At 38.3% G+C, this 22,378-nt stretch overlaps 1 protein-coding gene and 1 non-coding gene across 2 annotated transcripts in view; both read right to left on the reverse strand.

Annotated features, from left to right (window-relative positions):
- The window catches only part of SYT9 (synaptotagmin 9), a 186,880-nt gene that overhangs the window by 53,220 nt on the left and 111,282 nt on the right, over window positions 1-22,378 (reverse strand). The window lies entirely within an intron of this gene.
- On the reverse strand, window positions 395-503 carry LOC119256389 (U6 spliceosomal RNA). Its single transcript, XR_005127729.1, has one exon. It is a non-coding gene; the product is annotated as a U6 spliceosomal RNA (small nuclear RNA).

Below are 22,378 nucleotides of genomic sequence, written 5' to 3' on the forward strand. Positions count from 1 at the left end.
GCTTTTATCCATTTTGAATTGGTTTTTGTGCATGGTGAGAGGTAGCGGTCTAGCTTCATTCTTTTGCATGTGGTGGTCCAGTTTTCCCAGCATCATTTATTAACAGACTGTCCTTGTTTCATTGAATATTTTTTGCTTCTTTGTCAAAGATCAGTTGTCCATATATGTGTGGCTTTATTTCTGGGTTTTCTATTCCATTGATTTGTGTGTCTGTTTTTGTTCCAGTACCACGATTTTAATTATTATGTCTTTAGTACAGTCTGAAGTCTGGGCATGTGATACCTCCTGCCTTCTTTTTAGTCAGGAGAGCTTGTCTTTTTGAGTTTTTTTGTAGCTCCATATGAATTTCATCAATATTTGTTCTATTTCTTTGAAGAATGTCATTGAGATTTTAAAAAATATGGAATTCGTCATGAATTTGTGTGTCATCCTTGAGCAGGGGCCATGCTAATCTTCTCCGCATCATTCCAATGTTAGTATATATGTGCTGCCGAAGTGAGCATGTGAATAAATAAATTTAAATGATCTAAGCATCCAAATAAAAGGGATTGTCTGATTTAGTAATATAGCAAGACCCAATTATAGGCTATCTATAGCAAATCAACATAAATATAAAAACACAAATAGACTAAAACTAAAAGAATTAAAAATCTGAAGTGGCTAATTATCAGACAAAGTGTATGTCAGAATAATGAATATTACCAGTGAGAAAGAGGGTCATTTCATTAAGAAAAATAAGAGCACATAACAATTCTAAATATTTATGTGCCTGATAACACAGCTTCAAAGTAAAGGAAGTAAATACTGAGAAAACTATGAAGATATATAAACAAGTCCTCAATTATAGTCAGAGATTTGAACACTTCAACAACTTTACCACTATGGCTGAAATAGTAGCATTTAAAATAAATAAATAAATATCTGGTTCTCCTACATTCCTGCTATACGTGAAACCATCCAATATTTTTCTTTTTCCTTCTGGTTTATTTCACTGAGCATAATTCCTTCTAGTTCCATCCACGTTGCTGCGAATGGCATGAGTTTATCTTTTTTGATTGCTGAATAATATTCCATTGTGTATATATGCCACATCTTCTTGATCCAGTCATCTATTTTTGGGCATTTGGATTGTTTCCAGGTTTTACCTATTGTAAATAGTGCTGCAATAAACATAGGGGTACAGGTGTTCTTTTGAATCAATGTTTTTGTGTCCTTTGGGTAGATCCCTAGTAGTGGAATTGCCGAGTCATACGGTGCTCCATTTTCAGTAGACTGAGGGACCTCCAGACAGATTTCCATAGTGGTTGGACCAGTCTGCACTGCCACCAGCAATGCAGGAGAGTTCCTTTTTCACCACATCCTCGCCAACATTTGTTGTTGCTTGTTTTTTGATATGTGCCATTCTTACTGGTATAAGGTGGTATCTCAATGTGGTTTTATTTGCATTTCCCTGATGATAAGGGATGTTGAACATTTTTTCATATGCCTGTTGGCCATTTGCATTTCCTCTTTGGAATTCCAATTGACTGGATTGTTTATTTTGTTTTTGTTGAGCTGTGTGAGTTCTTTCTGTATCTTTGTGATCAGTCCCTTATCAGTTGACTGGAGTGCAAAGATTTTTTTCCCAATCAGTGGGGTGTCTCTCTGTTTTGATTAATGTCTTTTTTGCTGTGCAGAAGCTTTTCAACGCAACAAAGCAAAACCAGACAATTATAAATCAGACACATACTGCAAGGGAAGAGGAGGGGGGAGGGCAGGGGACTGAGGTGATGGTACAGGGGTGCATGGTAAAGGAAACTCGATGGGGACTATACCTGAGGTGGTGGGGGGAAGCAAAAAAGATGAAAATGCATGCATTGTGCAAAAATGAAAAATATATAAAATTAAATAAATAAATAAACAAAACAAAATACAAAACAACACTCCTGTTTAACTTAACATTTTCAAGGAACTCCTTTGTTGCTATTATCCAAATAAAATATAAAAATATTAAAAATTAAAAAACTAAAAAATGATGTAAAAAAGAAAAATAATAAAAAAGAAAAATAATAAAAAAGAAACAATTAACAAGAAAAAAATTAAAAACTTTCTATGGAAAAATAAATAAATAACACTTTACCAAATATTAGTAGAACATTCCTTTTGGTATCTAGAACACCTAACAAGATAGACCATGTTTTGGGCCATAAAAGAAATAATTAATAAATTTGAGGAGATTCAAACTATATTTTCTGACTGCAATAGAAATGAATTAGAAATAAATAACAAGAAGATATCTAAAAATCTCCACATATTGGCAACTACATAACATAGCCCTAACTAATTGTTGTATCAAAGAAGAAATCAACAAGAAAATAGAAAGTATTTCAAGCTGAATTAAAAAGTAAACACAGCTTATTGAAATGTGTGGTATGCAGGGAAAGCAGCATCTTGAAGGAAATTTATACCACTAAAATGGATAAAAATAAAACTCCCAAATCAATGATCTCAGTTTTCACTCTAAGAAACCAGGAAAATAAAAATAAATTTAAAGAGTAAGCAGAAGAAAGAAAAAAAAATACAGATTTTTGAACAATAAAGTAACCACGGAAAGAACTAATAAATATATGTAATATAATTAATAGAACTAATGAGCAAGTCATTATCAAAGACAAAATGTAATCACAAAAATTCTCAATCCAAAAAAAAAAGATGAGAAAAAAACCCCAAAATGCAAATGGAACAAATAGATCAATACCATACTGATAATTATACTAAATTTATATACTTAAGCTTTAATTGAAAAGACAGTAGTTGTTAAATTGGTTAACAAAGCAAGACCCAACCATATGTGCTGTCTATAGAAAACTCACCTAAAATGTCATGACAAAGATACATTAGAAGGAATGGAAAAATTAGACCAAGTAAACACAAATCAAAAGAAAGCAGAGAGTGACTACATTAGCATCAAAAAAGAATTTGACCTTTTTCTCCTACTAATTTGTCAGTTGTTAATTTGGGTGCTTGACCAGCCTGAGAAAAATCCAGAGGAATAGGGGAATTTTCAATACAATGATCTGATTTTTCAGATCATTAAGATCAATGATCTTAATTTTCTTCAACCAGAAAAAAATCAGATAAAAGAAAATAATATGAAGAGAAAACAAGAAATATAAAAAATGAGAAAATCAATGAAACTAACACCCTAACACAATTGACCAGAGAAAATACGAAATATCAATATTAAAAATGAAAGTGGGTATATATGGATGATTTATATAGACATGAAAATAGTAAGAGGATTTTATGAACAATTTTTCCAGTAAATTTGACAACTTAATAGGATGAATAAATTACTTACATGAAAGACAAAATCCACCATACCAAACTAAAGAAAAAAAAATATTACCTAAATAGCATTATGTACACTAAATTGAATAATTTAAAAATCACTAAAGTGAAGTCATTGTTATAAACCTACTCAAAAAGAAAGCTCTAATCATTTAAGAAAGAAATAATTCCAATTCTACGTTAAGTCTTTCTTGAAAATAGAAGCGGTGGAATCACTTTCCAATTCATTATATGAAAGCATCATCCTGATACAAAAGTAGATAAAGATATTATATGAAAATTATAGACAAGTATTCTCATAGTTATAGGCACAATTATCTTCAGCAACATCTTAGCAGATCAAATCCAACAATATATTAAAGGAGCATCTATCTTTAAAAAGTGGGATTTATTCTGGGAATGAAAGGATGGCTCAGGATTTGAAAATCCTAATAAAGGTAAATCACCATATCAACATACCAACTAAAAGAAACCATATGGATAATACAAAGCAATCATTTGACAAAAGTCAATTCCTGATCAGGACAGAAACTCTCACCAAACTAGGAATAGAAGGGGACTTCCTTCTATTTGGAAAGGCATTGGAAAAAAAAAAAAAAAACACTACAGTTAATGTTATATAATGATCAACAACTGAACACTTTCTCTCTAAGATCAGGAAACATGGCTAGAATGTCTGCTTCCACTACTTCTCATCAACGCAGCACTAGAGGTACCCGCAAATAAAATAAGACATAAATAAAAGACATAAACTTTCAAAATGAAGAACTAAAACTCTTATTTGCAGATGCAATGATTATGTAGAAAATCATCAAGAAACCTATGAAGGCCTACACAAAAAGATAACTTTAAAAGGCCCAAAAGTTCAGTACTGAATCAGTTTTGCTTTTATGTACTGGAAATGCAACAATTGAGGAATTAAATTTTCTAAATATACATTTTACATTTAGGGATAAATTTAACAAATTATATGCAAGATACACACAGAAAACTACCATATGTTTCTGAAAGAAATTAGCTAGAACATAAATAAATGCAATGATATTTCATATGCAAGAATCAGGAGACTCAACACTGTCAAGGTATCATTTCTCGGGCCTCCCCTGGTGGTGCAGGAGGTTGAGCACAGCGCTGTGGAGCTGTCCACAGCCTCTGCAGCATGAGTTCTATCCTGGCCGAACTGAGAGATACCCACATGGCGCGGCAGACCTCTCCTGTCTCGCCCACTGCTCCCCTCAGCAGTGTATTTCAGTTAGTCTGCCTGTTCTGTTCCCTGCTCTGTCTCTGGTGAATCCTCTCACCCTCCCTCACATTTGGACTGTACACCAGTTCTTGTATGCATGAATAAATAAATATTAAAAAAATATATCATTTCTCCCCTAATTCATTTGCAAATCCAGTGGAATTCCAATCAAAATTCCAACATACTGTTTGGAGATGTTGACAAACTAATTTTCAAGTTTATATGGTAATGCAAAGAATTTAGAATATCAAAAATCGTTTTAAAAAAGGACAATATTGAAAAATTTAACATTATGTACTGATGCAGGATAAAATTACAGTAATCAAGATAGTGACATCCTGGCAAAAAGACAGTCATATCGATCAATTGAACAAAAAGAGGCCAAAGCAGACCTCCCTTTTATAAGGTCACGTGCTTTTCTAGAAAGGTGCCATATAATTTAATAAAGAAAGGCTATATATTTCAACAAATATGACTGAATAGTTGAATACTCATTTGCAAAAAATTAAACGCAGGACTTTTTGTCATATCACATGAAAGAATTTACTGGAAATGAACCACAAACCTAAATGTAAGAACTAAAACTATGACACTTCTAGAAGAAAATATAGGAGAAAAATTTTTATGACATTAATTTAAACAAAGATTCCTTAGATGGCCACGAAACATAGTAGAAAAAAACTGGTAAGTTTTTTTGCTCTTCAAAACATGCTGTTAGCAAAGGGAAAGACGGCGACACAAGCTATAGGATCATATTGGCAAAAACACACAGTTAATAAAGGACTATGATATATAAAGAGTATATAAAGAATGCCTACAACTCAGAAATGAGCTGATAGAAACATGGGCAAAAAGTCTGAACAGATACTTCATCAAAATGAAAGTAAACCATAGTGCAGTACCATTACACACCCAGAGGAACAGTTAAAATGAAAGATGGACAATATGAATTATTGCCCAGAATGTGGGGCAACTGACCCTCTCCCAGGCTACTGCTGGAAAGGAAGGATGTGATAGCCTTATTGGAAAAACAGTTTGGCAGCTTCCGTTAAAGTTATACTTGCCAAATGACCCAGAAATTCTACATCCAGCTATTTAACCAACCAAAATAAAACCACACATTTACCCAAAGATGTAAAGCAATTGTTTTGAGCCAGAGCTGAAAAGAAATCCAAATGTAGTGTTATCATATGTGAACAAATAAACAAATGTCTATATTCATACAATACTACAATACTCAGAAACCAAATAAAACAAACTACTAGTCTAAGAAACAATGTGAATAAAATCTCAAAAGCATTATGCTGAAAGGAAGAAACCAGATATAAAAGATAACACGTTGCCTAATTTACTTTATATGAAATTCTAGGAAAAGTACAGAGACATAAAAAGATCAGTGGGTGTAAAGGACCAGGACTAGGAGTTGAGGACTGGCCACAAAGGGCTCCAGGAAACCAGCCAGGAGGATAGAGAGGGTCTCTGTCCTGATTTTGGTGGTAACATGATTGCATGTGTGGGACAAAACTTGTGTACTTAAAACTGGTTACTTTTATTTATGTCAAATAGATATTTATGTCAAATAACGGGGATTTAAAAATTCTGGGAAAACAGATTTTGCTGAGCACTGTCCTTTTTTCTCTTCTAGTTTTCTTACCTTATATTCAGAGACTAGGCCTTGATGGTTTCAGCCATTTAAAATATTACTCCATTTATTCTGTTCATTTGTACTCAAATGCATCTGAGAATAATGTGTGTTTTCTGCTGTAGGGGACAAATTTCTACATGATTATTAAAGCAAGCTTGTTAATTTTGCTTCCAAATCTTCCTCTAAGAATTTAATTATGTTATTGTCTTCTAAGATATAGTTTTTTACTATGCCAGTATGTTTCACGGTCAAATTATTTGTAAATATTTAGATTATGGTTAAAAAATTCTCATTTCTTTGGTCACTGAGGTTTCTTAAAACCCACATCATCCCCAATATCCTCCTTTTAAGATACAGTTTTCATTTTGCTTGAGTATGTCCTTGAGTACTTTTTTCCCACGTGAGAGTTCATATGTAGTTAAAATATTCTTTACTGTGTTCTAATTCTTGAAAGAAACTTGTCTGGGCTTAGAATTTAGGTAAAAATTACTTTATCACAGAGTCACTTTACATTGTCATGACGTTGTCTAGTACTTCATGTTCAAGCTGAGGTCTTTGATGCCATTCTTTTGTAGAAATTTTTTCCTCTCAAGGAGATTTTGAGATCATCTTTTTGTACTTTTACTTTGTACTTGTACCTTCTGAAATTTCCCTCCAAAGTATTCAGAGATCTTATTTCCACTGATCTTGCTTGTTCTTCACTGATAGATGCTAATTAGAATTCTTTCTCTTTAATTTCTTTTTTTTTCAGTGATCAGTTGGTCTATTTGCTTATTTTGGATCTTCTCTTTCATGACGCTGGTTTTTCTGACAAGGACACCCTTAATTATCTATATTTATAACTGAAGGATCAAAGCAAAAATCTTCAACTACGTATGCCTTTTGTAGGTTCCCTTGTTATCATTTTATGAGGAGTCTCAAGAGGAAGTGGTGGCCATCTCATGTTTCTCATCTGATGTATTTTGACATCAGGTTCTGATGACTTATTCTTTAATACTACTTGTAGAATATAAACATTGAGACGGTAATGTCCTGGGATGGGGAAATAGTTTAAGACAGGAATCAAGGACAAAAATTTTATAAGAATTTTACTGTTCCCATGGTCCAGTAAGTAAGCCGTTAAGAATCCCGATGACTGGGCCTCCCTGGTGCCGCAGGTGGTTGAGCGCCGCACTGTGAAGCTGTCGGCAGCCTCTGCAGCACGGGTTAGATCCCGGCCAGCCAGGGAGAATCCTGCATGACGCAGCAGACCTCTCCTGTCTCTCCCGCTGCTCCCCTCAGCAGTATATTTTGTCAGTCTGCGTGTTCTGCTCCCCACTCTGTCTCTGGTGAATCCTCTCACCCTCCCGCACATGTGACCTGTACCCTGGTTCTTGTATAAATAAATAAATCTTAAAAAAAAAAAAAAAGAATCCCGATGACTTTAGGTCTTGACACCTGCTGCCATAAATTTTCTTGACTCATTGTTCTGTTTGTTTGCTTGTTTTCACTAATATTCCCCAGCCCGGGCATTTCTGAGCTATCTTTCACAGCTTATCAGGTTGGCTGCTATGGGAAAAGGGAAGTTAAAAGACCCCAAAGAAAAAGGAAGTCACAGACCTTGAGACCAGACTGGGTCACACCGGAGCTGCGGGCACATGGCCTCCCTGGATGCTCGCCTTGGAAATGGTTACGAGCCCTGTTGTGAACGACTCGAGTCTGTTGATAACAGCTCCCTTTGCTCAACTTCTGCAACCTCCTGCAAAGGCCAATTTCCATAATTTTGGTGATGTTGCCACCTGATCACAGAATGGGCTCCCAGAGATTGAAAAGAGGACAAGCTGCCTCTGATTGGTGCTAACAACTAGCAACCACGAATGGACTTTAGCCTAGTCCAGTCTGCTTGCTTTCTCAGCCAATAAAGTTTATTTCCTTTGTTCTCAAACCCCAATCCGGAAACTGAAATAGACCCCCAGTTGCAGCAATTCCTGGAGTCCCTCTCATGCCCAGAAAGGTTCCCCCAGAACTCTTTTCTTCCTTTTTCACTAACCAATAAACCCTGACTCCTTGCCTGCTCTTACCAATGTCTGTGGAGTCCTCTTTTCAATCTTGAGCAAAGGGTCTCAAGAGCCCTTTCCTGGGCCTGGGAGCAGGACCCCTTGGTCGATCCCTGCAACTCCTGGCAGGTGGGAGCAGTGGACAGCGGATGGTAGTCAATGCCATGATCAGATGATGACATCACCCAAATTATGGAAATTTGCCTTTGGAGGTTACAGAATTTGAGCAAAGGGAGCCATTATCAAGAGACTTTTGACATCCCAGTCTTCTCGGTAATTTTTGAGTATCACTGTATTTGGGGTCCCCAAGACTACCCTCAGATTTAATGATTTGCTGGACCCAAAAAACTTAGAATTGTACTTTTTAAATTTTTTTAAAAGATTTATTTATTTATTTATTTATACAAGAACCGGGGTACAGTCCAGATGCGCGGGAGAGTGAGAGGACTCAGCAGAGACAGAGCAGGGAACAGAACAGGCAGACTGATGAAATATACTGCTGAGGGGAGCAGCAGGCAAGACAGGAGAGGTCTGCTGCGCCATGTGGGACCCTCGCCGGCTGGCCGGGATCGAACCGGCGCTGCAGAGGCTGCGGACAGCGTCACAGCTCTGTGCTCAACCGCCTGCGCCAACAGGGGACGCCCCACAATTGTAGTTTATTACAATACAAGATTAAAATCAGTAAAGGAAAAAGGTACATGGGATGGAGTCTGGAGAAACCGGGCACAAGCTCCCAGTTGTCCTTCCCCAACAAATTGAGACAGCATTCCATGCTCTCATTAACGCTGTGTGGCAATATATATGAAGCATTGCTGAAGCTCACTGAAACCTTGATGCCCCAGGATCTTACTGTGGGTGGTCAGGAATGCCAGCATGCTGACCTTGGTTAGTCAGTTTCCATTCCCTCCTCAGAGCTCAAACATGGCCCAGGGTCCAACATGAACAAAAATAGGAGTTCACTGCACACCACATCATTAGCATAAAATATCTGGTGTGACCACCTGAGGTCTGGATACTCTGATGGTTTAGAGTATCCTCTCCTAGGAACAAGTCAAGGGTCATTCTTTTCTTTGGAATGTGCAGGCTACAAGCATCCCAAGCTGGCTGAGTTAACCCTTTACAGAGTATAGACTCATTTCAGATTGGCTTTTTCCATGTATTTCCTGTCCTGAAAGGGAATATGATCCTGCAAATTGGCTCATATGCTTATGTACCCAACCATCACGTTATTACCCAGAGATCACCAGTGGATGTGATGGAAGACATTCTGGAAGGAGGTTAGTGAACAGCAGGAAGTGGCAGAGCTGTTTGAATGAGTGCTGACCATAATGCAATTATACTAGAAACCTGTAACAGGAAGACAGCAAGAATGTTCCCCTATGTTTGGTAACTAAGAAATACATTCACATATAAACCATGGGTCCAAGGAAAACCCTCTTGAAATTAATGAATGAAAATTAGAAATATATTGAACTGGATGATGCTGAGAACAATACATTTCAAAACAAGTAGAATGCAGTGATATTGTGACTTACAGTAATATATGTTTGTTTTCATTCTAGTTCCTGATATGGGACTCCTGAGATCCTGGTAAATTCCTAAGTGATAAATGCACTAGGGATATCTTCTGCTCTAAAAGGTGACCCTGGAGGGCTCCTGGATGGGTGCTGGTCACCAGAAAGACCAAGTAAAATAAGGCTGATACAGTGATAAAAGCATCTATCTCAAGAATTGGAAAAAGAATAACAAATTAAACCCAAAGTAGAGGAAAGGAAATAATAAATATAAGAGGAGAAATTAATGAAAAAGAACATTAATAAATTTAGAGAGAATCAACAGAGCCAACAGTTAGTTTTTGAAAGCTTACCCTTCTTTCAAGAAAGATAAAAAGATGAGGTAAGGGAAAAAGGCACAAATAACGATATCATGGTTGAAAATGCAAAATCTCGCGAAATTGAAATGGTAATCAAAAACCTCCCCAAAAACAAAAGCCCAGGACCTGATGGATTTACAAATGAATTCTACCAAACATTCAGAGACGAATTAGTGCCTATCCTTCACAAACTCTTCCAAAAAATTGAGAAGGAAGGGACAATACCAAACACGTTCTATGAAGCCAATATTACACTAATACCAAAACCGAATAAGGACAACACAAAAAAGGAAAACTACAGGCCAATCTCCCTAATGAACACTGATGCAAAAATCCTCAATAAAATTTTAGCTATCAGAATCCAACAATGTATCCATAAGATAATTCACCACGACCAAGTAGGATTCATTCCAGGGACACAAGGATGGTTCAACATCCGAAAATCAATCAACGTTATCCAACACATCAACAAAAAGAAATATAAAAACCATATGATAATATCAATAGATGCTGAGAAAGCTTTCGACAAAGTGCAACACCCATTCATGATAAAAGCCCTTGAAATTCTTGGGATACAAGGAACATACCTCAACATCATAAAGGCCATCTATGAGAAGCCAACAGCCAGTTTCATTCTCAATGGTGAAAAGCTGAAAGCAATTCCATTAAGATCTGGAACAAGACAAGGATGTCCACTCTCACCACTGCTCTTCAATATAATACTGGAAGTCCTAGCCAGAGCAATAAGACAAGAGAAAGACATCCAAGGAATCCAAATAGGAAAAGAAGAAGTCAAACTATCACTATTTGCAGATGATATGATAATATACATAGAGAACCCCAAAATCTCCACAGAAAAAACTAATTCAACTCATCAATCAATTCAGTAAAGTGGCAGGATACAAAATCAACACGCAAAAGTCAGTAGCCTTCCTATACACAAACAATAAATCTGAAGAAGAAGAAATCAAAAAAACCATCCCTTTTATTATCGAAACAAAAAAAATCAAATATTTGGGAATAAATCTAACAAAAGAGGTAAAGGACCTATACAAAGAAAACTATAAAACACTGTTAAAAGAAATAGAAGAAGACACAAAGAAATGGAAAGACATCCCCTGCTCATGGATTGGAAGAATAAACATTATTAAAATGGCCATCCTACCAAAAGCAATATACAGATTCAATGCTATTCCAATCAAAATTTCAATGTCATTCTTCAAAGAAATACAACAATTATTGATGAAATTCATATGGAATCACCAAAAACCCCGAATAGCCAAAGCTCTACTGAAAAAAAAAGAAGGAAATGGAGGCATCACACTCCCAGACTTCAAACTATACTACAAAGCCATAATCATCAAAACTGCATGGTATTGGAACAAGAACAGACATACAGACCAATGGAATCGAATAGAAAATCCAGAAATAAACCCACAGATTTATGGTCAACTAATCTTTGACAAAGGAGCAAAGACTATGCATTGGAGCAAAGAAAGTTTGTTCAATAAATGGTGCTGGGAGAACTGGGTCGCTACATGCAAAAGAATGAAGCTTGACCACTACCTCACACCATACACAAAAATCAACTCAAAATGGATTAAACAACTAGACATAAGACCTGAAACCATAAAATACATAGAAGGAAATATAGGCGAAACACTACCGGATTTGCACATCAAAGACATCTTTACAGACACATCACCCAAAGCAGTGATAGTGAAGGCAAAGATAAACAGCTGGGACTACATCAAATTAAAGAGCTTCTGCACAGCAAAAGAGACAATAACAAAAACAAAGAGAAACCCCACCAACTGGGAGAACATTTTTGCACCCAACACTAATGATAAAGGACTGATCACAAAAATCTGCAAAGAGCTGATGAGACTCAGCAACAACAAAGAAAATAATCCAGTCAAAAAATGGGCAGAAGAGCTAAAAAGAAACTTCTCTGAAGAGGACATGCAAATGGCCAACAGACATATGAAAAAATGTTCAACATCACTTGTAATCAGGGAAATGCAAATCAAAACTACCATGAGATATCATCTCACACCAGTGAGAATGGCACATATTAAAAAAACTAGCAACAACAAATGTTGGCGAGGATGTGGAGAAAAAGGAACTCTTCTGCACTGTTGGTGGGAGTGCAAACTGGTCCAACCACTGTGGAGAGCTGTGTGGAGATTTCTGGACCTACTAAACATAGAGCTTCCATATGATCCAGCAATTCCACTCCTAGGTATTTACCCAAAGGACACAGAAACATCAATTCCAAAGAACACCTGCACCCCTATGTTTATAGCAGCACTGTTTACAATAGCTAAGCTTTGGAAACAGCCCAAATGCCCAAAAATAGATGACTGGATCAAGAAGATGTGGTACATATACACCATGGAATATTACTCAGCATTCAAAAAAGATAAACACATGCAATTTGCAGCAACATGGATGGCGCTGGAAGGGATCATGCTCAGCGAAATAAGCCAAAAAGAAAAAGAAAAATACCGGATGGTCTCACTCATAGCAGGAATCTAGAAAACTTAAATAAGGGACCAGGAAAATGAATATAAGAAAGTGAAAATCAAAATCAACAAAAAACTATGAACCAGAGACACTTTTTGGGGGTGGGGGGCGGGAGGGGAGGGATTGGGGTCAGAATGGGGCGTTTGCAATTGTATGGGGGAATATAAAAATAAAATTTATTATTAAAAAAAAAAGAAAATGCAAAATCTCTACAGTCTTTTAGTAAAAGCATTAAAAATATGATAAAGTATTTTATAAACAACTTTATATTCATGGATTAGATAAAGTGGATAAATTCTTTTTTAAAAAAATTTATTTATTTATGCATATAAGAACTGGGGTACAGGCCAGAGATGCAGGGCGGAGTGGGGGAGGGTAAGAGGATTCACTAGAGACAGAGTGGGGAGCAGAACAGGCAGATTGAAATACACTGCTGAGGGGAGCAGCGGGTGAGTCAGGAGAGGTCTGCTGTGCCATTTGGGTCACCTCCCCGGCCGGACAGGGAATCGAACTTATGCTGCAGTGGCTGCAGATAGTTTCATAGGTTGCGTCTTAACCCCCTCGCGCCACCAGGGAAGCCCTTAAAGTGGATAAATTCTTTCAAACACAAAGTATATAAGAAGAGCCCCACATTTCTGGGGCTCATTAAACAAATAGAAGCTGTTATTAAAAATCTCATGAGACAGAAAATTTCAGGCCCAATCTGGTTGACATCTGAATTATATTAAATATTTTGGGAAGAAATAAAGTCAATAGTCTGCAAACCCTACAGAGAATTTAAAAAAAAGCAATATTCCCTAATTCATTTTCTAAAGCCATTGTATTTTGAATACCAAAATCTAAGGTCATCACATGAAAAGTAAAATTACAGGCCAATCTTACTCATGAGCTGAGATTTTTTTAAAAAATTAACCAAATATTAGAAAAGTAAATCCAGAAAATTCTAAAAATGGTAATATATTGCAAACATATCTGCTTTATTTCAAGTTTATAAGGAAGTTTGACTTAACCTTAAATTTAAAAAGAATAACTATCCATAATAGCACAATAGAGGGAAATCATATTATTATCAAAATGAATGTAGAGAACTATGAGCATCTTATTTATGCATATATTAAGCATCTATTTATGACATAAGTTCAAATAAGCCAGATATGGAAGGTAAATTTGCTTATCTGATGGAGGGTATCTAAAACAAGGCTACAGTGGGCATGTACATAAGGTGAAATGTGGAAAGCTTTCCAATTAATGTCAGGAATAAGACACATTAGTACTTACCTTCTATATTGAGCTTCAGATACTAACTACTGAAATAAGGCATACAAAGAAATAAAAGGAATAATAAAATTTTGATTAAAAATTTAACCTGGGGCCTCCCCTGGTGGCGCAGGCAGTTGAGTGCAGTGCTGTGAAGCTGTCTGCAGACTCTGCTGTGCCGGTTTGATCCCGGCCGGCAGGGGAAGATACCACATGGTGCGGCAGACCTCTCCTGTCGTGCCCACTGCACGCCTCAGCAGTGTATTTCGTTAGTCCGCCTGTTCTGTTCCCCGCTCTGTCTCTGGTGAATCCTCTCACCCTCCCGCGCCTCTGGCCTGTACACTGGTTCTTGTATAAATAAATCTTCAAAAAAAAAAAAAAATTAACCTGTCATTGTTAGATGTTACAAAATGTAAAAAAAAAAAAAATCTAAAAAAATGCTACAAATAAATTAGAATTAAACACATTTATTAATGATAATTAATGGATTTATAGATCTGAGGTCAGTAAGAAATACAAATTTTAAAAAAAATCCCACAAAATTAAATTGCATTTTTATATACCAAAACAAGAAGTCAAAAAAATGGAACAGAAAAATCTCATTTAAAAATAGCATGAAAAACATCAGTGCCTTAGGATAAATTTATTTTTACAGAAAAAAAATAAAGCACAATTAAGGAGGGTCTAACTAAATGAAGATATATGTATCTCATGTTCATATATTGCAATATTAGGTATTGTAAAGATATTCCTCAAACTGGTCTACAGCTATATGTAGTTTCTAATCAAATAACAGCTTGATAAACTGATTCTAAATTTTATTTGGACATGCAAAGTGTCAAGAATAGTAACAATTTTCTTGAAGAACAAGGTAGGACCTTTCTCTACTGGATAGCAAAACTTACAGCTTTGTCTCTTCACTTGACTTTCCATGCTACTCCCAGACCTGCTCTATGGTCTAAAAGGTTGACCTCTACAGAAAGAATTAAAACGATGTATTTACTAAGAGACAATAACATCTGACAGTTTGGGATGAACTAGTGATAGTCATATGGAAACACATAGCACACACATATACACATGACAAATCCAAATCCAAGATAATTCTTTTGCTAATTCTTTATTCAACATTTATGGAATGTAATTGTCAGGTGCAGGGACTCCAACTGTGAACCCAACAGACAATAATCATTTGTTCCCATAAGGCTTATATTTCTTGTCTATGAAGCTAGATAATGAAAAAAATAAATTATACACACATATGTATAACATAAACATGTCACATATATACTGAAATGGAGAGGGGGAAATTAGAGAAGGTGGTTAAGGGGTAATAAGGGATTAAATAAAATATTAAACAGGGAAGGCTTCCTCCGTAAGTGCCTTTTGAGTAAGGACTGGAAAAATGAAGTGAGGAAGTGTAGGGTAAGGAAAAATGTCAGGCTTTTCTGCCCTCCCGCCATCAGGAGAGATGATGGATCCTTGTCCTGAATGCATGCCTGATGGCGGGCACCTGGAGTAGGGTGTGGGCCTAGGTAGATGGGATTCACCTGGGCTAAGACTGGGCTTTTAAGGGCGGCATCACGGGGACGCCAGTAGAAGCCGAGAAGAACAGAAGCTGAAAAAGAAGCCAAGAGAGAAGCAGAGAACGCCGGAGAGCCCAGAAAGAATGAAGACTTGCTGGGGGCTGGGAGGCTGCCAGCCTCCCAGCACCCCTGCCTGCTGTGTACCGGGTAAATCCCAATAAAAGACCTGCAAAAGGGCCTCCCCGGTGGCGCAGCGGTTGAGCGCTGGGTTGCGAAGCTGCCCGCGGCCTCTGCAGCGCCGGTTCGATCCCCGGCTGCTCCCTGGCCACCGGAGGAGGGTCCCACATGGCGCGCAGACCTCTCCTGCCGCCCGCTGCTCCCCTCAGCAGTGTACTTCGGTCCTTCTGCCTGCTCTGCTCCCCGCTCTGGCTCTGGTGAATTCTCTCACCCTTCCGTGATTGCGCTTCTGACTGTACCCAGTGCATGTATAAACAAAAACAAACAAAACAAATAAATAAATAAAACATGCCTCTATTAAAAAAAAAAAGACCTGCAAAAACCACTCAGGACTCTGACTCCTCCTTTACCTGGTGTGCATGGGATCAGAAAACCTGCTCAGTGTCCTGTTCCTGCCCCTACAATTGGTGTAGTCGGCAGAATGATCCATGCAGATGGGTATTGGAGCCCTCCAAAGACCTGGGGGGACTAAGGAGTAACAGATTGTGTATGCCTGTGACGACACTGGAGGCGCCATGGTGGCACAGAAGGTGGACACTGTCCGGGAGCTATGGGATGAGACCTCAGCTGGAGGAGGAGACGCCCGAGAGGACCAGCCAACGACCCACGAGGCAGCAAGAATCGTCAGGGAAGACAGGACCAGGATTCGGAGCTCGCCAGTGCTGATGCAGGGAGAGGCCAACGGACTTCGACAGGATATGTTTTTTTGAGAATCTGGGGGTGGCCAGTGGGCCTTGAGGGCCAAAAGCAGCCTATGTATGCCCAGCAGCTAGGTGGAGGAGAAAAGCCAACTGAGGACTCTGACTCCTCCTTTACCCCATCTGCTGGATCTGAGAAAACCTGCTCCGTGTCCATTCCTGCCCCTACAGGAAGCTTCATGCAGCTGACAGGAAAATTTCACAAACCAAGGAGAATGTGCAGATGTCCTCAGTGGGAGAAAGGAAGGGGAAAGAGATGGTGAAAAGGGAGAGAGTAAAAAATGAGGTCAGAGAGGTTGTGAGAAAACAGATCTTGTAGGTTATCAAAAGAATTTTGTACACTGAGGTTTAATGGCATCCATTAAACGAATGGAAGCAGAAAGGGAGTACAATGTGGCTTTATATTAACAGGATAACCATGTTGGTTATGTTGAGAATAGTCTGAGTGGACAAGATCAGAAGTCACCTCTAAGGAAGATATTACAATGAACTTAAAGGTAATGTGATTTGGTTGAGAGAAAGCAGTGGAAGTAGTGAGAAGTCATCAAACTTTAAAGATCAAACAGGATTTTCAAACAGATTAAGCGATAGAGAGGAGTCAAGGAAGATTCCAGTTTTTGGTCTGAGTTAATGAAAAGAGTTCATCCTCATTTCTAAATGGAGAGGGAGAAGACATTGGGCTATGGGAGAGATGAACAACTCAGTTTTGCAAGTTAAATGAGATTCTATGGGAATGACAAATACGCAAATAGACATGAGTGCAGAGAGCAGAGGAAAGAGCCAGGGTAGAGAGAAAAATGATCAACTCTTGAGAGAAAAAAAGAATGTAATCACAGTCAAGTTTACTTACTAATGCTATAGACATGAAGAGCTATCTCCACAAATTTATGCTAGAACTATTTTGAGAGGACAAAGGAGGGAACTGTGTGTTTGTGTGTGTAGTAAACTAAGGAGTTAAATCCTTATCATCCACAATGAAATGTACAGAAATCTAACAGTAAGTAAAATATGTTATTTAAAATATGGAGCTGTATTTTAGAAGGTTAAAATTGTAAAAAGTGTTTGCTTCTGAAAAGTGCTAATTGAGGTCAAGTCATAAACATAAAAATGAGTTAATTGGTAAAATCCCTGAAGTTTGGAGTGTGGCTGAATCAAGTTTAGTTCAAGTTGTAGCACTTCACCTACTATTATGGAATGGATTAGCTACATAGTTCCTTAGTTTCTCAATCCTCCGTTCTCAGCTATTCATTTGGAAACTGGAATTAATATCTCAAGCAGAGGTACTGAGTTGTTGGTGTCCTGTGTCAATATCCTCAGGGGTGTGGGTAGACTTCTCCATACCAACAAGTGATTCTCATACACAGGGAATTCAACACAAGACAGAGAATTCAACTCAATTCTGATTTATCTGCCTGGATGAAAGCATCATACTACGTATGTTAAGGGCCCAGCCTCCCAAGACCATCTTCCTCTTCAGAAGCAGCTGCAAGGTCCAAGCTGCCACCTGGCTTCTGATTATCTTGCTACAGACTGGAGCTTCCCATGGCCCCACCCCCTTAAACTTCAAGTGCCCATCACAAGCCCAGATTATTATTTGCGCTTCTGACTTACAGGCTATAAATCAGAGGCTCTCAGAACCCCCTCCTCCACGTCAACTGATTTGCTAGAAAGGTTCAGCGAACTCGAAATACCTGGTTACTCACTAGATTACCAATTTATTGCAAAGGCTATTATTCAAGAATAGCCAAATAGAAGAAAAGCAAAGGACAGGGTATGAGGAAAGACGCAGAGCTTCCGTGCCCTCGCCAGGCTCACCTTTCTCCCCAAATGTTCACAAGATCATGGACATGGATGCTCTTGGGTTTTTACAGACACTTCATTACATAGGCATGAATGATTAACACACTGGCCACTGGCAACTGAACTCCTAGTCCCTCTTCTCTCCTTAGAGGTCAATGGATTCCAACCCTCTAATCCCCTGATTGGTTCCCCTGGTGATCAGCCCCCATCCTTAAGAGCTTTCCTGAAATTCCTCTTTAACACAACAAGAGACAACTTTAATACTCTCCACATTCAGGATCAAGGCTTTGGGAGCTGTAGGCCAGGAACTGTGAATAGATGTGAGAAATATATTTTGGTTTATACAAATGGCCAAATTTTATTTATAGACAGACATTTGTGTGTCTATAAATCACATCATATTGTTTAAAAGATGAAGTGAGAAATGTATATACATATATATATATGTAGTAAGTACTGAATATGAGGTAGCGATCAGTATTATTGTATTTGATTACATGTTTCTCACTCTTCCAAGACTAGGATGACTTATCCAACTCTCCCAGGGGTTGGCATTTAGCAGTGGTTTAGTCAATATTTTTTGATTAATGAAATGATGCTCACATGAGTGGAGATGCAATTGCCCTTGATATCTGCTGCAGCCTCAGTAGCTTGGTTTCCTGAGACCTTTTGGTCATATTTCCAGGGAGACAGTGCAATGGAACATCTGCTCACAACCACCCCTGATATTTGCCAGTGCTTCTTCACTGAGAAAACAAAAAGCCCATAATATATAGCAGCAAAAAATCATTATTTACCAAATCAAGAGGAAATCCTAGTTGCAACATTTCTCCCAAGTGCCATTATCCTCACCTGTGATAATCGCACTCATGGCCCAATGTGGCACACCTGTAACATGGAAGCTGTTAATGATTGGATCATTTTTTTCACAGAAATTCTAACTGCATTCCCGCTACTTGTCCCAGACATGACAGAATTGGCAAAAAATGCCCCCTTTCAGTGACAGATTCTACCAGTAATTAGCATGCACTGTTAAAGTAACTGTTGATTACACTTTATTTATAGATATTAACATGATTAATTGCATTGGAAGTGTGCCTGAAGAACTGAAGAATGACAATTCCCAAGCTGGTGCTGGGGCACGAGTGAACCCTGCAACCCTTACAGGGTGTTGGAGAGGGCTGCAACCAGTTTATTCCTTTTTATCCCTCATATAATTCTAGGTCTGATTCCATAAGAGTGGCTCTACATTAGACAGTACTTATATTGACTAATGATACATTCACTGAGGAATGGGAAGGAGAATTATACTATATACTTTATAGTTGATGAAAAATTTTCACATCACTTTCTTATCTGATTTTATCCAGTTCCCTGCCTTAAAATGCCAGACAGACAGACAGACATAGATTACATATAGATGATTCACTTATATCTCCACACCAGACTCTGCTTTATAGACTCATACATCCAAATACATTCTTTAAATGTCTAGGGAAGTGTCCAATAGGCATCTCAATCTTAATATTTCAAAAATGGATCTGATTTCCCTCGCCAGTCCCAGCATTCCGACCCAAATCATCTTCATTTCAATTTGGTAAAAACATCCTCCTAGATGCTGCAGCTCAAAATCTTGTAGTCATCATATCTATATTCCTCCTCTTCTCTCACCCTCCCACATCTGCAAGTTGTTATTTCTTCCTCCCCAAAATATCTAGTCTGTACAATTTTCTCCTCTGTAGTGCTGCCCTATTATTCCAAGATACCATCAGCTTCTTTCACACGAAACACTGCAGAATAGTGAAGGCAAAAGAAATGAGTGCACGAGACAGGATGGCTGCTATGTTATTTTGTAGCATTTGACTCTCTGTCGCTCACACTTGCCCAGGACAGAAGGAAGCCTCCACAGGGGGCTTACCTATCCCTATGCCGACCCGGGAACAGGGCTCAGAGCCTGGGTTTCCTGGTCTGCTGCAGAGCACTGGGGAACACTCAGAGAAGGAGAGTTTCAGAAAATTATGGTTCCCCTGTGGAGAAACACTACAGCTCCCTACTTTCCGCAAGGCTGGGCCGTGGCTCCGGAGGGCCTGTGAAGGCAGCCTAGAAGCCTCTGCGGCTTCCCCAGTGGCCGGGCGCTCCCGTCGCATCTCCACGCCATAGGGAGCCACTGCTGTGGTAGAATGGATTGATAATAATAATAGCACAAAGAGGAATTTAAGGATAAGGAGAATTGTAATAGCTCAATTTTGAGCCACCTCTTTGGCTTCATGAAAAAAAAAAAGGTAATTTTGGCTTGTCTTGAAATCCCTGATGGATGGTTTTTATTCTGGTGTGATGTGAGTCTTTCATATTTCAAAACTCAACTCAAAACAGCCAGGGAGGATGCAGGGACTTTGGCAGGCACTGTCAGGTGATATACCCAGCCAGCAATATCTCCTAAGGGCTTCCTAGGTCCTCAGCTTTTCTCAGCCCTAGAAGGTAAAGGAAAAGCCTAGCAACCGGTCTGTGACCCACAGGAGCTGACCATCTAAAGACAGGTGGAGTTTCACCACAGGCAGCAACTGGGGCCCAAACAGAGAAGGGAACTGTAGATCCAAGCGTGAGGAGCTGTACCCTTTTCCTGGGAAAATGTATGTGGTATTTATCTCAAACACGTTATCAGGAATGATTATTTTTTTTCCTCAAATTTTATTCATTTGTCAGTTGTTTACAAAAATATATTATTCTGCAGGCTACATTTTTACACCATTATATATGCGCATGCTTAATTCAGCTTCCCCCCAAATTCCCATACAGATGTTCTATACCATTTCTTTTTTTTTTTTTTTTTTAAGATTGATTTATTTATGCATACAAGAGCTGGGGTATAGGCCAGAGATACGGGGCATGAGAGGACCCACCAGAGACAGAGTGGGGAACAGAACAGGCAGACCGGCTGAAATACACTGCTGAGGGGAGCAGCGGGCAAGACAGGAGAGGGCTGCTGTGCCATGTAGGTAGCTCCCTGGCCAGCCGGAGATCGAACTTGTGCTGTAGAGGCTGTGAACTGCTTCATAGTGCGGTGCTTAACCCCTTGCACCACCAGGGAGGTCCTCCTATACCATATCTTCCTGTCCCTCCTACCCACGCTTTCCTTCTGGTAACCAGTATCTTCTTCACAGAGTCTAAGAATTCCTTTTGCTGTGCTTTGCCAGTTGGTTTCTTTGGTTATTTATAGTCCACAAATAAGTGAAACCATCTGATAGCTGTCCTTCACTTTCTGACTTACTAAGTATAATTATTTCAAGATCCATCTATTTTGTTCCCAAAGCACAATTTCATCTTTTTTTTTTACATAGTTTTCCATTGAGTGTATATTCCACAATTTCTTCATCCAGTCATCTGTCATTGGGCACTTAGGTAGGAGGTAGGGTTTCTGAGGCCCTAGAATTATTGAATCTTCCTGGGTTCTTTACAAACAAGTGTTACTAAACTACCATCCTTTCCTTTTTCATTTGGGCTATTTGGCCTACACATCAGGATACTTTTGTAGGCATAGTAAATGTGAACTTCAGCACATGGTAAGCTCTCTTCTGAAAATGATTTAAGCTGGATGATAATAAAACAAAGTAAATTCATATCTAGGTGGACAAACCATACCTAGAGGGTGTTGATTGGGGATTTGACCATTATCACTAGTATTATCCAGTTCTGAAATTTTATTTACAGTTTAGAAGAGGACATAGGATTTGGTATGACCAACAGGCATAAGTACATTGAAGTCTAGACTCAAGAAAGACCCATAAAAATCCTGGTAGGTAGACAAGAAGGATAAAGCCTAATAATATATATTTATTAAGATAAATTATTTAAAAGTCTAACAAGTCAGTGATGCAACTTCTGAAGCAGATACAACCTACTGCATATGAAAATAAAGGGCTTTATGGTTTAGTTTTATTTTAAATAAAAATGTGATACAGCTGTCAGAAGTTAATTTTGCTTTAGATTGAATCAATAGAAGTATAGTCTAGAGATGGAAGGAGTATACCAGGCAGCCTGAAACATTAATTCAGAGCTGGGCTTCTCTGTTCAATGTGATCACTCAGAAGATAATAAGAGCAACTGCCATGGGAGAAGGTCAGGATCATATGAGGAGCAGTGAAGAGCTATTAAGTTATAAGGAAATGATTCAAGAAAGGTAAGTTTCTCATCAGTATATATTTGAAGT

This window comes from Talpa occidentalis, unplaced genomic scaffold (genome assembly GCF_014898055.3).
Source record: "Talpa occidentalis isolate TD23 unplaced genomic scaffold, MPIMG_talOcc4v2.1 talOcc4.3, whole genome shotgun sequence".
Taxonomy (NCBI): Eukaryota; Metazoa; Chordata; class Mammalia; order Eulipotyphla; family Talpidae; genus Talpa; species Talpa occidentalis.